Raw genomic sequence first — 15,906 nt, 5'->3', positions numbered from 1 at the left:
ACGGACACAGAAGCTGTAGCACCGCCATTTGGCCACTACGAAAGTTGGCATAAACGACCGGCGCTCTTCCTGGGGGCTTGAGTCAGACCCAACGGATACAAGCAAGTATGCAGGCGGAGTGTTGCTCCCCATCTGAAAAGACCGTAAGCGTGTACAAACCAACAGACAAACCGTACCGGACCAAAAACACAACCTCCTTGGCGGAGGTAACTAACTGTATGTTGACCTGATGTTAGCAGGGTTTTCTTGTTGGAAATGTGATCATGAGTGAGGGGTTGTATGTGGGTTTTGGCAGGCAGCTGCCGTCCCGTCTTCCCGGTACTGAATACAGGCACTGAATCTTTTAGTGGTACGGAGTACCGGACAGTTCCGGTTCTACTTTCACCCCTGCGTTTTCTTCCAAAGGTCAGACATGCTCAGACATGTGCACCTGCTGCCGCGTATTTGGAGCACAAGTCAAATATTTTTAAAAATGTGTGCACTTCTTCACCAAATATCAAATTAAATTTTCAGCATTTGGCCTCAGAATCATATTTACACACGCACACACGCACACACACACACACACACACACACACACACTGCAGATTAGCTAATGATGTTCTGTCAAAAAGTTTCCTCCCCATCTCTCCACTTTGTTTCTGTACCTGTCTGGTTACCGCAACGCCCAGGGCCTGTCACTCAGACAACTGTGCAAAAGATGAGTAAAGCACACGCACACACACACACACACACACACACACACAGACACTAATGCACAGTGGGCGATGGTGTACAAGGGACTGCTGGTGCCCACATCAGAATGCAGGTTGGAGGTTTGACATTCCTGGAGGCTGTGTCCGTCTAGCCAGTTAGGGGGAGGACAGCCAATAACACACACACACACACACACACACACACACACACACAGACACACACATACACACACACACACACAGCACTGCCCTGACTATCTGATGAGCCTAATGCTGATCCAAGTCAATAGTGAGGAAAAAAAGATGGCTTTTAAATGTTCCACCTCTTACCAGGCTTGTGTGTGTGTGTGTGTGTGTGTGTGTGTGTGTGTGTGTGTGTGTAGGTGTAGGTGTGGTCGTGTTGGGGCTTGAATGTATGTGCTTTTTCTTGATGCTTGTCTCTGCATGTGTGTGTGTGTGTGTGTGTGTGTGTGTGTCCTATAACAGTAATGAAGGCAGTCTGAGAGATTATCACAGTTGGGCGCTTGCAGACCTCAAGGTTAAAGGAGCACAAAGGCGCAGCAGAAACAGTGTGTTGTGTTTGTGTGTGTGTGTGTGTATGTAATTGTGTGCATGCCTTTGTATATGTGTAAATGATGGTGTATGTGTGCCTATCAGTGTGTGTGTGTGTGTAAGATTTTAGGACGAGACAGCAGAGCCACAAAAGGCAAGATGATTGATTGGCTTGATGCTGAGAGAGAGAGAGACAGAGAGAAAGGGAGAGCGAGCCAGAAAAGAATTAAGAGAGAGAGAGAGACAGTGAAAGATTGAGACGGGTAACTGGTAGGACTCGTGATATTTTAAAAATGGTAGAAAAAACATGTAATTTGAAAATCAATAAAATCACAAAATACACACATTCAAGTCCAAATTTAAAAAGTGTTGCTTGCAGCATTCTTGAGAACCGCGGTATGGCTGCTTACACCCGCCAAGTGTGACGTTGATTGGATGAACGGTTCTCGAGATATGCGAAGGACAGTCATACATACATACACAGACAGACAGACAGACATACAGACAGACGGTGATTCGTTGATTTATAGTCAGATGATGCTGTTACAACACCACCTATGGGCCAAATGGAACCAAATTTGCTGTAATATAAGCCATGCCCACAGAATTTGATCTAACATTGAGGGCCAGCTATAGCAAAACCATACGGAACAGCAACAATCCCGAAAAATAAACTTTTTCCGGCGATGTTCTGTACCAAATTTTGTGACGATTGCTCAAAATTTGTAGCAAAAAAATCAGATTTGAAAATTCTAAATGGAGGAAAATAGACGCAAATGGGCGTTGCTTATATAGACTCGTCTGGACCCACAGAAACCAAGAAAAAAGTATCTGAGACTTATTGTTAATAAGTTACAGGCCAAAACATTAATATAATTATGAAATAATTTTGAGGTAAATATAGGGATAATTTCAAAGAAATTTCAAATTGCTTATTATCACCTACTTTCCATGAAATCTGCGGACCTGTAAAATGAACCTTCACCTTCACATGACAACTGAATGGAACCACAACAGCTGTCAACATGAAGTGAACTCTAAAACCTGTGAACTCTATGAGGTTGTAGATCTGTTCTTAATGAACTTGTACATTGTTCAGGTGCCCAAAGTATGAAACTTCAACTACCTGAATTTGGATGACGGCTGCTTCCCTAGAGCTAAAGGAAGAGGACACCTTTAATGGTTTGGGAGAAGCCCGTCGCCCGTGCTCCAAGTGTTTCCTTTAGTGTTTACGACTGTTTAGTCAACCTTGCCAAATGGCCTCTGAAGTTTTTAATGTCGCTCATTCAATTAAAGTTGGAGGGAGAGCTGAACCTGGGGGGGCAATAAGTCACATATTGGTATTATCCTGCCCTGCTAATTACTGAAGCAATGAACTTTAATTAATATCTGAGCTTGGTGTGTGTGTGTGTATGTGTGTCTGTGTGTGTGTGTGTGTGTGTGTGTGTGTGTGTGTGTGTGTGTGTGTGTGTGTGTGTGTGTGTTAAGCATGCAAATGTGTGTTTGTGTGCTTCTTTGCGCACTTGTGGCCAACTCCTTTATCTCAAGCCATCTCTCTTCAACACACGTATACACACACGAGGCGGCGGCGGGCTGACATTTCGGTGAGTGTCTCGGTTCACGTGAGAAACGCTGACATCGTGAACCTAGGACGGCTAGCAGCGCCGTTAGCATTAGCATAATGATCTGGGTTATCAGCAGCGGAGACCAGATCCGACAACAACAACCTACACGGAGGATTCCTGCACTCATTGTAGTCTTAAAGAAAGCTCCGTGGCAGCATTCTGCTTATTTGAAATGTCTCTTTTTCATCTCAGCTACATTTAAACCTGCAGAATTGAGTTCTTTTATTTTAGTTTTCTTATGTGCAAATACAAAGGGAATAAAAGAGGCGAAAGGTGCATTCAATACATGCACAGAAAGGTGTGAGAGGATGTGAGTGTGGTGCCTTTTGACAGTTTAGACACATTTCAAATGCAGTGGTATGGTTTAGTCGCAGTCGATTTGACTACAATGGTCTTATGGTATTATGGTCTCTCTGGTATTATAACAATGGCTTGTATATCCTGCTGTTATCCTTTTTGAATAATGAACACCTGCAGAACCTACGTGGTTGTTGGCCGTCGGCTTTGCGGTGTGTTCAAGTGCAACTTTTTGGCCAAGATTAGATCCATTAAAATAGTTAGTCGCGATTAATCGCATGATTTTCCATCGTTAATTGTGTGAATCACAAATTAATAACAATTTTTTCCTTTCAAAATGTACCTTAAAGGGAGATTTGTCAAGTATTTAATCCTCTTATCAACATGGGAGTGGACAAATATGCTGCTTTATGCAAATGTGTGTATATATTTATTATTGGAAATCAATTAACGACACAAAACAATGACAGATATTATCCAGAAACCCTCACAGGTACTGCATTTAGCATAAAACAATATGCTCACATCATAACATGGCAAACTGCAGCCCAACAGGCAACAACAGCTGTCAGTGTGTCAGTGTGCTGACTTGACTATGACTTGCCCCAAACTGCATGTGATTATCATAAAGTGGGCATGTCTGTAAAGGGGAGACTCGTGGGTACCAAGAGAACCCATTCACTGATCTGGAGGTCAGAGGTCAAGGCACCCCTTTGAACATGGACATGACAGTTTTTCCCCGCCAAAATTTAGCGAAGGTTTGGAGCGTTATTTATGACATGATACCAATGGATTCCTTAGGTTTTTTAGTTTCATATGACACCAGTATCTTCACTCTAGCTTTAAAAATGAGCCAATTGTAAAATCGCAAGTTGTGTTAATGTGTTAAATAAATTCGTTCTCCTGGTATCACTCCTCCATAAACTCCTCCACTGTGTTTTACATCCAGACAAAAGAGCATTTAAGATGCTGAAATACCAATTACTATGCTGTTTCAAACACGGACAATTAAAAGTAAAAGTCCAACAAAAAGGTGCAGTTAGTAAAAGTGAGCAGACGCCGGTGTGTTTATGTGTATCTGTATTTTGTGAGTGGTGCTACCTACTGGGCTTTGCCTTGAGCTAGCGGTGCCCTTCACTTCCCTTTGCCCAGAGCTGCGCTACGGCCACGACTGCTGCGAGGCAGACAGAGAGAAACTCTCACAACTAAAACAGCTGTCCTGTTGAGAACAGTGGCTTCTTGGACGTGTTAGAAACACTTTGATTTCCACCTGTCCTTGCGAGGCTTTGGGTGAACGCTTTAAAAAGACTTTCCTTGAACTTCTTGTGACGGAAGACATCGCAAGTCTTACGTGGTTTTATAAACACAGTTAACACTCCCGCCTTTCCTCTCTTCCCTTCGTCACACACCCTTTACTTTTATCCTTTCCTGCCGCTAGCCTCCCTATGATTCCTTTCCTTCCCCACATCCTCTCCCTCCCTCCCTCCATCTTTTTGTCCCTCTCTGTGATCGTTTCATGTGTGCTGATCTCACCTTGTGTGTTTGAAGCCCAAAGAGCAGCGGCGGGCGATTCTGGATCACACTACTAAAGACCCCAACACATCTGATAGATAGATAGATAGATAGATAGATAGATAGATAGATAGATAGATAGATAGATAGATGGATGTCAATAGCAGCAGGAAGTCAAAGAATAGAGAGACGGGTACGTGAAAATGTGCCTTTCATGTCCGTCTTTAATGCCACTCATCTGCAGATGTCACTAGTTGTTCTTGCCAGCCAGGCACACACACACACACACACACACACACACACACACACACACATTGCTCTCTCAATCACCTTGCCACAGGCAGTGTCCTCCTGCTTCAAGCCGGCACTGTCTGTGAGTGTATTGAGTCGGCTCAATCAATGGTAAATCGTGTGTGTGTGTGTGTGTGTGTGTGTGTGTGTGTGTGGTGAGCGCAGAAGCGTATGTGTATTCCTCAGTGAGTTACATGACAATATGCGCACATTAAAGTAGATGATCTCGGTCAGGAGGAGCTGCAACACACAAACAAAAGGTAGAAAGAGCCGCAACGTTTCCTCCAACAAGCAACAGGAGAGACTGTAGATCTGAAATCCAAAGACAAAATGAGGTTTGAAAAACACACACACGCCCGCCCGGAGACGCACATCCTCGCGGATGCAGCTGCAGTTGGGTCCTACACCTGCCCCCGACCTTTGACCCAGGAAGCAAAAGTTGTTTCACCTCGTGCCTGACCCTGAACAGGAAGGAGAATGACTCTAGTAGGAGGCCTTTTTCACTTGACTTGCAATGTATATCCATCGGTTGTTTTTGGAAATCGTCATTGTTGTATATATACATGTTTTATATGAATCACAACCATTTCTATGACTCCGCAGCGACGTCAGCCGTGGCTGAAGTCCCTCCCCTTCCGGTGGACCCAGTGGGACCTTATTTTGGAAAAAATATCAATCATTTTTTTGATCCTGTTTGAATTGCGCCATGAATCACACAGATGTTTGTCAATTTAAAACATCATTTTGCAAGTCTGGAAAGTCTCAGTTTGACGTAGTGTCATGTAGTTTTGTGTGAAACCGCTCAGTGAGCTATAGTCGTCTCACTCAATATACGTCATACGTAGTTAGCTAACGCACTAATGCAACTTACCTGATGTGTTTTATCCAGCGACTTCTGCTCTTTTTATCAGCCGGGAAGAGAAAGAAGGAATGAGACCCGTTGCGAACGAAACATCATCGTAGCTTCAGAGAGACGTCACTTACGTGTCTTTTGGGTGTCTTTCTAATTACATATTTTCACAGTCTGATACTTCAACCGTTTTACCAAACTGTCTTTCAAAATCAGCTTTTAAATTGACAAACAACATCTGTGTGATTCATGGAGCAATTAAATCGGGATCAAAACAATATTTGCCTCTCGGCGTTGACATATTTTTTCCGAAATAAAGGCTTCCGGCTTTTCTGGAAAGGGGCGGGACTTCGCCTCTCTATTATGTTTTGTCCATCTGTCCATCCGGTCCATTCTCGTGAACACGATACCTCAGAAACGCCTAGAGGGAATTTCTTCAAATTTGGCTCAAATGTCCACTTGGTTGTCAAAGGTCAAAAAACGTCACAAAACAAGTTTTTGGCCATAACTCAAGAATTCATATGCTAATTATGACAACAAACATTTAACAGGATAAAATGATGAAGTGATGACATTTCGGACGGACATGGATTCAAATCGCAACTTCACTGGTTGGCGGTAATTCTAGTTTCATTTCGCTTTTTTCGAATATACATGTAGAAATAGTAGATGGCTTTTTTTTCTCCATGTGATGAAAAGCTCTTTATGCACCAAAACGTTTGCTTTAATCTGTGCCTCTCTTGGCTTTAACAGCAGTCAGCGGTCTGTGCGAGGCATGCACCGGCGTCCTGAACTCCATCTGAACTGTCCAAATAGAACAATACCGCTATAAAAAACAGTGCCGTGTGACACTCCTGGGGCTCGTGGAGCAGCTTTTTAAGACAACCCGTGTGTTTCCTGTGCTGAAATTACGCGGCTTGACTTATAGCCAGTAAGCGTACGTGACTTCGGAGATTGTCAATTTGTGTGCAGTAGGTGTGGCGTGCATTTTTATACTTTGTTGAACATCAGGAAGAGTGAATCTGTCAGCACCCATTATACACATGTGGTGTGAGGAAATCACCAGGCCAGTGTGTCCGTAACTTTTAACAATGTGGAAACTCTTTTCATAAAGAATACAACTAAAGATGCGACAATTTCAGCATTTTAAAACTAGAGTACTGATGCGCACATTTGGCATTTTGACCAAACAGCAATTATTTCTGCCCAACGAGCTCAGAGAAATTAATTTCTGACAACGGGCCAAAGTCTAACCAGAGTTCAGCTTTTGTGAGCAGCCCCACTGGCAGCTCACCAGGAGTTTCCTCTGTCATCAAGCATTGACGCACGCAGATCTTCCTCAAATTAAAAATGGAAAATCGGCACGCCTCGTCACTGAGCCGTGCCCCACGCTGACAAAGCCACCAGCCGCACTTTTAAATCCTCTCTATTAGTAAGTGTAAAGCATGTGGAAAGATCTGCCAGTGGTGTGCTGAGTTTTTGTTAGAGTATTATCAAAAGCAGCACGGTCCGCTTTGTTGTAAATGAAGATGTGTTTCTCCAAATGTTGTGTGGACATGAAACCTCTAATTCTTGCTGTTTTAGATAATAAAAGTCTGCTGGCTGCAGAAGCTAAGATCTCAAATTATCAAGACACCAAGCTTTTTATCTTGGCCTGTCATTTGCATAGCCCTGAGTTGTGTAGGGATGTAGCAGCCGATACCAATACCAGTGAAATTACACGATTCTTGATACCATGGTAAAAAACAAAACACTCAAACACTCCTTTATTACTGTTTGCATACTGGCTTTTGTTGGAAGTTAAACAGGTCATAATTCCCTCTCTAATATCTATTTTATATCGCTGTGAAAACATCTCCTTCAAAACTGGATTTATTCAAGTTTCTCGCCAAAAACTACAAGATTCCATGTGAACACACCATGATAATGTTAGAATTGAGCTTCACCCAATACTCATTTTCACTGAATAGAGCCTGCACGCATCATAGTGTAAATCAGTGGCACCTCTCGTGTTGAAATCAGCAGAACGAGAGCTAGATAACATTAGCTGTTAGCAGCCGGTAAGCAGCCAGTCCTGCACAGAGCTTAACGTTAACTAGCTCTCCTGTCGATTTCAACACGGATTTGTTGTTTGCAATGTATCATTATTGGGGAAAAAATAGGGTGCGACCCCATGGAAGCGTCGATGGTGAGAATATTACGAGAAAAAAGTCGTAATATTACGAGAATAAAGTCATAACTTAATGAGAAAAAAAGTCGTAATATTGCGGGAATAAAGTCGTAATAATGCGGTAATAAAGTCATAGCTTAATGAGAAAAAAAGTCGTAATATTGCGGGAATAAAGTCATAACTTAATGAGAAAAAAAGTTGTAATATTGCGGGAATGAAGTCATAACTTAATGAGAAAAAAAGTCGTAATATTGCAGGAATAAATTCGTAATAATACGAGAATAAAGTCATAACTTAATGAGAAAAAAAAGTCGGAATATTACGACTTTATTCTCGTAATATTACGACTTTATAAAGTCATAACTTTAAGAGAAAAAAAGGAAATAACATGTGAAATTACTACTTTATAATATTATGACTTTCTTGTAAACTTTTGACTTTATTCTCGTAATATTATGACTTTATTCTCAAAATCTCAGATTTCTTTTTTCCTCCTCAATGTGGCCCTAATACTCCGTCGTACCGTCGTACCATAGACCTACAACAATGATACATAAAAATGACAATGTAAACAAAAAAAACGTTATTCATTTCCATTTTTATAAATCCACATGGAGCCACTGGAGAGGAGCTACAGAGACGCAGGTTGCTGACCCCTGTTCCAGTTGGTTGCTTTAAGCATTGACACGGTGAGCTATAGGACCAAGAGATATGTGGATCTAGAACTAGGAACCTTCCAGCCATCCCACCCAGTTTCCCAGCTCTCTTTATATAATATATAATAGCAGAAATGTATGTCCATTAGTATTGAAGGTCACGCTAAGATGGAACAGCAGGACTGATGTTTTTCTTGAATCAGTATTTAGATAGCTGTCATTTAGTGCCTTTATCAGAGCATCTGACCCAGTGTTTGTATAGCTACGATAGATTTTGCATGAATGATGGTTGATTCAAAAGAAAATTAGTAACATCTTGAAGTGGTTGCTGCTGCAAATGTTTGTGCTTTTAATTCTTTTTATCGGTCTCCTCTTTGTCTGTGATGGTTTTTTGTTCATCGCAGAGGAGACGTAGTCATGCAGCTCACCTTTCTACCTTGAGTGTGTGCAGAGCTTAATAATGTAGAGGACAATCCCTTCAGCTGCTGCTAAAACACCGTGGATCTGTGGAGATGACCCCTGAACCGTCTGTCTGCACGTCTCTGTCTAGTCGTGTTTGTCTGTCAAAATACTGTATCGCAGCACACATACCGTCTATCCGTTTCCTGTGGAAACCTCTCCGTGCAGAGTCTCTTTTTAAACTGCTGGTCCGAAAGGTGAGAGTGGTGTCTTTTCACATTGTTTTTCAGGAGAGGTACACGCCCAGGAAGAGAGCACACATTCCTTCCTATATGGAAAATGTTACTGTATTTTGGTAGAGATGGAAATACATGTGTAACCTTTAAATTGAGCTATACAAACAAGGGTTATGTTTATGACTTGTTTTCATCTATAACATCAGTCTGTATCCTTCTTTTGGGTCGTCCTGACTGGCGTTTTTTTTTTTTTTTCCAATCACTCGTCTCTCTGAGTGTCTTTGCCTTCGATTGACCAGCCGTTCTCTATGTGTGTTTTAAAGCGTTTAGAGGATAACATTCACACACTGAGCCGCGTTTGATGTCCGATTGATCTGCAAAGCCTGATTACCCTCCATGCATCTTAGAATTGACCAGGTGAATGTGTGTTTGTGTCCGGCGGCAACTTGAGCGCACTGTTGGAGCAGATCAGCTTGTGTTTTTTGTCCATAAAGGACTTTCTGAAGGACATTTCTTGTACTGCTTGTTGTTTTAATATTTATATTCTACATCTGTGTCATTTTGACGGTAAAAAAATATATGCAACTATGAACCGTTGTTAGTTTATTTTGCAAAACTTGCAGGACTTCGTAGTTTTGTTTTTGACATTTGACAACACAAACTGATGAAATGTGAATTGTACTGCATTTCACACCTCACATTTTTATTCTATTTCATCTCCGTCTTCTCACTTTGCCGACAGAAAACCCCTTTAAAGGCTGCAACTCACCATTATTTTCATTGTCGATTATTTTCTCGATTAATCGATGAGTTGTTCGGTCTATAAAATGGCAGAAAAAATGGTGAAATATGTCGGTCAGCGTTTCTCAAGGCCCAAGATGACGTCCTCAGATGTCTTGTTTTGTCCACAACTCAAACAGATACTCTGACTACCCTTCACCTGCATGCTTCTTTCCTCTTCCTCTCTCTAACATCCCCTCATCTCTACCCGTCCCCTCTCTTTTAGCCACTGCTCTAAATCTCCTCTTCTTTGCTTTTAAACATTAGAAAGCCAGCAGCTGGTCCTTTCTCCTTCTTTAACCTCTGCCGCCCCTTGCAAGCACATGTGTGTGTTTATCTGCCCAAGGCACCGAGGCAAATGGCGAAGTCCAGCGGCATCGGCTACATGCCAACGAGCACGATAAGACGGACACGCAATCCACTCTTTTGGCTTTAAACTCATATTAGAATATCATAATGATCGCACTGACGACGCTACTTGGAGCTAAACTAAAAACGAGTGTGTGCTCAGATAGAAGCTGACGACATAATGTGGTGGGATATTCCTTATAGAAGCGTAAAGACAGGGCCGTATCAGTCAGTTTATCCAAGGTCTTTGCGTCTTTGGCACCTGCTTGCAGGAGTGAAGCAGCGGCTGCAGTCGATGGAGCAGAAAAACACTGAGCTTTTCTTCTGCTTGTCTGATCAGCAGGGTGGCACCGAGACACCTGGAAGGACTCCAAATGAACACACACACACACACACACACACACACACACACACACACACACACACACACACACACACACTCGGTGTCCACTAGGATGAGTGGCTAATGTGTAATGAAGAAGAAAAGACACATCTGCACATAGCTGCTGTGTTCTTGGAGGATAAAGGGAATGATAAAGATGTACAGCATGCATCAGCTGCTGGAGGCCTAATCTGCCTCCCATGCTGCCAATCACGAGGAAAAGATGAGGTTTAGAGAATCTTGGAAGTTATTTAAGTCAGAGTAAGCAATTTAGGGATGTAGCATTATTGTTTTATAATTCATTTTGTACAGTGTTAATGTTAGATTAATGTCTTAGTCACATTTTAGTCATTTTTATCCTTCATAGTTTTAGTCGACGACAACTCAAAGTCAAAATGTTTTCTCTTCATTTTTAATCTTTTAGTCCTGTTAAATCATCAGATTATATTGAACATCTCTGTCATTTTAGTCCAATTTATTTCACATAGAATTGTATCTTCTTATCTGATGAAAAACACAGGTTGAATGATGAAGATTGCAGCTTTGCAGTTAGTTCGAGTCCTCCTGACTGCGCTCATTAATGATGTTCGGTTCTGTTATGAGAGCCAATCCGCCCGCTCAAGATCGAAAAATATGCATTACACAAACCCCACCCAGCCCGCAAACCGCCACTTTCACAGTGTCATGTGTGTTTCGAGACAGAGGGAGGGGAAGAAAAGATGGAAAGTGACAAAAATAAAGAGAGATTTTGGTAAAGTTCTATTTTTTAAGCTACATTTTAGTTGATACGATATCGCATGTTTGATATCGCCACCGTTAGTGTTTAATGCCGTCGGTGCCGTCTCGTCATCGTCTCATCTTAGTCATGGAAAAAAAGGTCGTTGACGAACACATTTCATCATAGTTTTTGAAATTAAGACTGATTTAGTATTAATTGGGGCTGTCAAAGTTGACGCAATAGTGACGCGTTTACGCAAATTTATTTTAACACCACTCATTTCTTAAAACGTATTAATGCAACTTGCATTTTTTGGGTTGTAGCGGGCTCAGTTTTAAAGCTAGAGTGAAGATTCTGGTATCATATGGAGCTAGAAAACCTAAAGAATCCATCAGTACCAACCATGTCATACTAGCTTGTTGGAAAGGAAACTAAATAACTTCTTTTTTTTGGAGAGGAAAAACTGTCATGGCCATTTTCAAAGGGGTCCCTTGACCTCTGACCTCCAGATGTGTGAATGTAAATGGGTTCTATGGGTACCCACGAGTCTCCCCTTTACAGACATGCCCACTTTATGATAATCACATGCAGTTTGGGGGCAAGTCATAGTCAAGTCAGCACACTGACACACTGACAGCTGTTGTTGCCTGTTGGGCTGCAGTTTGCCATGTTATGATTTGAGCATATTGTTTTATGCTAAATGCAGTACCTGTGAGGGTTTCTGGATCAATATCTGTCATTGTTTTGTGTTGTTAATTGATTTACAATAATACATATATACATACATTTGTATAAAGCAGCATATTTGCCCACTCCCATGTTGATAAGAGTATTAAATACTTGACAAATCTCCCTTTAAGGTTCATTTTGAACAAATAAAAAATGTGCGATTAAGCACGATTAACTATGGACAATCGAGATTAATCTGGATTAAATATTTGAATCAATTGACAGCCCTAGTTTTAATGTAAAAATGTAAAAACTTTGGCGTCCTGGCGGCCTTGGAATTTACTGCATCAATTGTTGTTCATGTCCTCCATACATTAAGTAAAAGCATCCTCTGTATGTGCAGACAGTACTAGAAGAATATGTCGATTCATTTAATGCCTGAACGGCAGACTGTCGGCTCTGTTGGTTATAGATATTGTGAGACTTTAGACATTAACTGGGAGGAATTAGGAAACAAACAAAAGACAAACACCAAATCCACAAAAACATAATATCAGATTACACTTTTTCGGGAGCTCTCCGAAAATAAAACGTAAGATTACTAAAAACAGATTTAGAAGATTTAAGAGGAAGATGTGACGAGACGGAGGAAGAGGAAGAGTGATTGAAAGAGAAAGAGGGGATAATAAAGAAAGACATGTGTAGCAGTTGTAAGGACATGGATTTACTGTCTTAATACAGTTACATCTCTCCCAAGGGGACCGAAGGATTAGATATGGTCATTTCATCAGAACGGGAGGTGGGGGGGGAGGGAGCGGACGGGTGGAGGATTAAGAAAAGACTGAAAGAGGAGAGGAAAAAATAGATGATAAGAAACGGAGATGGACGAGGGGATTGAGGGATAGACCGGAGGAGGAGACGGAAAATGATTTTGAGCTCAGTGCTTTTATGGAATTGAACTAAATCTTTACAATCAGGGACTACTTAGGAGTTGATTTGTACCTTTTTACACACAAAAAGTGAATTTACAACTCCAACAAAAATCACCCTCGCTTTCTGAACCACTGGCACTCAAAACCTGCGAGGACCCAAATGGCCCCGGGAATTGTGGGACGGGAGAAAAAGCATGAGGCTTCCTTCCAGCCGGGGTCACTGCCACACCAGCTGTCTCCACACAGGGGACCGGGACACACACACACACACACACACACACACACACACACACACACACACCAGACCGCTAGATACACATAAACACAAATACATCCACCTAGAGCAATAACTAACCATTATCTGAACTGTCGATTCATCTTTTCTCCATTAATCCATTCATTGTTTGGTCTATAAAATGTCAGAAAATGGTGAAAGATGATGTCCTCAAATGTCTCGTTTTGTCCACAACTCAAAGATATTCAGTTTACTGTCATAGAGGAGGAAAGAAACCAGAAAATATTCACTTTTAAGAAGCTGCAATCAGAGAATTTAGATGTTTTTTCTTAAAAAAAACTACTCAAAACAATTAATGGAGTACCAAAATAGTTGATTGATTAATTGTTGCGGCTCTAAATCAACCTATAGATGATTAATGCTTTTTTAAAGACTGAAAATTCTGATGACAACATGAGAGAAAGGAAAGATGAGATCAGAACTTAATGGGTAAATAAAAAGATGACACGACATACATTCAGTGGTGTTGCAAACCAGTTCAATAACTGCACTCAGTTACACATTATTAAGTCATTTTATTCCATTTAAGACTCTAATTCTGCTGTCAGTGGTGGTAGAAGTAGAAGATATTTTACTGAAATAAAAGTAGTAATACCACAGAGTAAAATACTCTGTTACAAGTAAAAGTAGTGTATTTCAAATTTTATTAAGGTAAAAGTATAAAAGTATTTTTTGTTTTTTTAAATTTACTATTAAAATATACTTATTTTGTAAAATAGCCTGTTTTATAATTCAATGTATATTGTTTTTTATTCATTTTTTAATTTTTTAATTTAAAAAGTATCCCCATTAGCTGATGCCAGTAGCACCAGCTAGTCTTCCTGATGTATTACTACGTACATCGCTTTAATATATTCAGCTGGCTAATTTTGATTTAATTATATACATATTACTTTATATTTGGTAGTTTGTGAATTCCCCGCCTTTGATATAATTATTGATATAATTAGATCATTATTTATTTGTTGATTAAATGTAGTATTCTTAATCTGAATCTAGAGAGTAACTAAAGTTAAAAGATAAATGAAGTGGAGTAAAAAGCACCATATATGAAAGGTTTCCTGTAAACAATTTGATCTGCTGCTTTTAAAGCATTTCAAAATGAGTTCTTTCTACTTCTTAATTCAAGTTTTTCACTTTTATCTTATTGTGGCATGTCATGTCTGAAAAAATTCAGAGGTGCACGACCAAGCCCGTGCCAACTTGCGGAGCCTATCACGCTTTACTCACAATACGGGATGTCTTTTTTGGCTCGAGCTTAAACCCCGCTTTATCCTTCCTTGAGAGAGGGAAATGAAAGACAAATAGTGACAAACAGGAGCGCGAGGTGAACAAAAAAAAGGCCGAAGTAGAGACAGCAAAATGAAGAGGACGACTGAGAGACAGTGGAGAAGGAGGAGAGAGGCCAAGGCTCAGCACCCTCAGACATATGGCTGTCTCCTTCTTGATTACACTTCAGCTGGCTGGAAGATTACCAGCTCTCTCTGTGTGTGTGTGTGTGTGTGTACATATGTGTGTGTGTGTGTCCTCCTGCATATGCTCGCGTGTGTGCGTCCAAGAGCTCCGCGCTAAAGATTACTCGATACCACTTAACTTGTGTGTGTGTGTTCGAGACGCTTATTTAAGATTACAAGGCTCTGCTGGAGGGCGGCGGCGTGCTTTGGAAGAGACGGCGCTGGAGTTTTGCTTGAGATTAAGTGTGTGTGTGTGCGATCACACTTCTTCAGCTGGTCTTCGGTGGATTACTGGCATATTGAGTGTGTGTGTGTGTGTGTGTGTGTGTGTGTGTGTGTGTGTTTTAACACCAAGATTACTCCAAGTCAAATAGATTGAGCCCCTGGGTCACAGAGAAGATGAGAAGCGAGATCAGTTGTCTTTAATCTCAGGCACTTCTACTGTCAGTGTGTATTTGACGTTAGTGTGTGTCTGTATGTGTTTTCTTTCCATTGTCGTATGTTTCTGTGTGTGTGTGTGTGTGTGTGTGTGTGTGTGTGTGTGTGTGTGTGTGTGTGTGTGTGTGTGTGTGTGTATGTGTATGTGTGTGGTCTCATCTGGCCGGGCTTTTCTTGGAAGGAAACAAGTCCATATGCTACAAGAAGGCTGCCGGTGACCTCACACTACAGGACCCTGCTGTAGTCTGCCACTATCTGCAAGGAAGGGCGAGAGACATAGGCTGACTGGGGAGGAGGGAGAGAGGGATAAATAGTGGGGTGGTGGGCAGAGAGATAAATAGTGGGGCGGTGGGCAGAGAGATGAACGGAGGGAGGGAGAGAGAGATGCCAAGACAGAGGGAAATAACAGCAGAGAGAGAAAGCTGGGTGGAAGTCTGTACATCATTTCTCTCAAAGCTGCACGAGACGTCCTTATAAAAGGACTCAAAATCATGACACGGTGAAAGTAAACTGGTTTTATTGAGGTTTGATTTCAGTTATTTTATGTATGGACCGTTTCTGTTTTTTCACAGGTGTGAATGGTAAAATGATGACCCGCTGTCTGTAG

The 15,906-nt window shown here is 41.3% G+C and overlaps 1 protein-coding gene across 1 annotated transcript in view; it reads right to left on the bottom strand.

Moving 5' to 3' along the window:
- Nucleotides 1–3,355: 3,355 nt before the first annotated feature.
- Nucleotides 3,356–15,906, bottom strand: part of gart (phosphoribosylglycinamide formyltransferase) — a 305,993-nt gene continuing 293,442 nt past the window's right edge. Inside the window, exon 23 of the mRNA XM_074627432.1 lies at nucleotides 3,356–3,365. The gene's annotated coding sequence lies outside the window, so the exon portion shown is untranslated. The remainder of the gene's footprint in view (nucleotides 3,366–15,906) is intronic.

The sequence above is a fragment of the Sebastes fasciatus genome, chromosome 24, assembly GCF_043250625.1.
Source record: "Sebastes fasciatus isolate fSebFas1 chromosome 24, fSebFas1.pri, whole genome shotgun sequence".
Taxonomy (NCBI): domain Eukaryota; kingdom Metazoa; phylum Chordata; class Actinopteri; order Perciformes; family Sebastidae; genus Sebastes; species Sebastes fasciatus.
The sequence above is the reverse complement of the archived record's forward strand: the minus strand, read 5'-3'. Positions and strand labels throughout refer to the sequence as shown.